This window comes from Meriones unguiculatus, chromosome 4 (genome assembly GCF_030254825.1).
Source record: "Meriones unguiculatus strain TT.TT164.6M chromosome 4, Bangor_MerUng_6.1, whole genome shotgun sequence".
Taxonomy (NCBI): domain Eukaryota; kingdom Metazoa; phylum Chordata; class Mammalia; order Rodentia; family Muridae; genus Meriones; species Meriones unguiculatus.
In genome coordinates this window covers 39,206,545-39,208,418 of record NC_083352.1, presented here as the reverse complement: position 1 = coordinate 39,208,418, position 1,874 = coordinate 39,206,545, and the positions used below count along the sequence as shown (strand labels likewise).

Below are 1,874 nucleotides of genomic sequence, written 5' to 3'. Positions count from 1 at the left end.
ATGGGATCTCACTGTATATACAGAGGTATATATACACACTCACAACTCAGGGGCACAGAGGCTTGGTCTTACAAGTGCAGAATCATTATTTTTGGCAGAAGAATGCACTGTATGAAACTTAAAGAGGTTGAAAATGCAAAATATTTGTTTTCTGGAAAAACTAAAAACCTGCATTTCCTTGTTTCCTTTGGGATATGGTGAGAAGCCCTTGGAGTCAAGCAAGAGCTAATGGCTCAGTAGAAAACCCCAGTGAAGCTCATTGTACTGGGATTCTATCCATATGTAATTTTTGCTCCCAGAACCGAGTGCTTCCGTCTGTTCCCGTGTCTTCCAAAATTTCAGTACCCTTGTTGATAAAGAGAAGCATCTCATTTCATTTTTGAGAGCCATTCAGACAGAAAGAATCATACTACAAGCTTGGGACCAAGAACAGATTGAATTCATTAAAAAAAAAAAAAGTACAAGCCAAACTGTTCATCTGTGGTACATGAAAAATTATCACTGTTGTTGTTAAAACCATATGCTCTAGGTAAGAGGACAGGTTTTGTATTCACTGTGACATTTGTGCTAAGGAATGTTAATGTACCTAATGCTAGTATGTGCTTAACAGTAATTTGGAAATTGGAAAAGCAACTGAGAGTTCAAAAATGAGGAAGGAAAATAAAAATCTTAACCTGAGCTCTTCCTCAATTGGGTGTTAGATCATCGGTAAAGACGTACTACAGTGTTTGACAATGCCTTATAGCTCTGGGTGTGCAGATTTCACTTTTTTAAAGTTTCTATTTATTAATGTCCATGTGTATGTCTGTGCATACAGCATATGTATGGGTTGGTACCCTAGGAGACCAGCAGAGTGTAAAACTGCTGAGCCATCTCTTCCACTGCCTTTTTTTCAGAGAACATTTGTTTCAATTTTTGTTTGTGTGTCCATATGTGTACCTGAGGAGGCCAGAAAAGGGACTGGATCCCTTGGTTCTGCAGAAAACAAAACAAAAGGATTCCCCAGTAAGACTTACAAGTACTTTTCACTGGAAACAGTGGGAGCCTTGAGGGAGTGGAATGACAAAAGCAATGAGCTTTAAAAAAAAAATGAGTAATAATCCTGTATCGATCAAGATAATAAAAGTAGAGTCCTTCCTAGATAAACAAAATGGCTACAATCTGCTGCCAGCCAGCTCATCAGACCAGAGGGCTGAAGCCAAGTGAACTCAGACACCATTGTTGTCTCATAAGATCCTTTGATACAATTTGGCTCCCTGGACTATATAACCAATCAACTGCAACCCTACTCCTAAAAGAAGTAAGTAGGTCCATTCCTAAACTAGAACAAGAGTGCTCATCAGTTTTATTCATAATAGCAAAAATGTAAAAGCGTCTCTGCCAGATCGCCACCATCATGGACACGAGCCGTGTGCAGCTCGTGTAACCAAAGTGCTGGGCAGGACAGGTTCGCAGGGACAGTGCACACAGGTACATGTGGAATTTATGGGTGACACCAGCCACTCTATCGTCCCGGAACATCAAGGACCCGGTTTGAGGAGGGTGACCTGCTCACCCTATTGGAGTCAGCTAGGAGGTTGCACTGACCTTGCTGCCGGGCCCTGGATCTCCACCACTTGACCCATGGCATGACCTGCAACTGTTAAATAAAGCATTTGTATTATCTTTTTAAAAAAAAAATATATATATATATATAAGCAATTCAAACGTTCATCAGTTAATGCGTGGGAGAAACAATGGGCGGTACACGATAAAGGATATATAACTTGTCAGTAGGAAGAAATGGTATATTAATACATGCTATACCATGAATGAGCCTTCATATATACTAGATGGAGCGCTGGTTCAGTGGAAGGATGTTTGTTTAATAGGAA

At 40.2% G+C, this 1,874-nt stretch overlaps 1 pseudogene; it reads left to right on the top strand.

Moving 5' to 3' along the window:
- Nucleotides 1–1,396: 1,396 nt before the first annotated feature.
- LOC110551698 (small ribosomal subunit protein eS28-like) lies at nt 1,397–1,586 on the top strand (annotated as a pseudogene).
- The last annotated feature ends 288 nt before the right edge of the window (nt 1,587–1,874 follow it).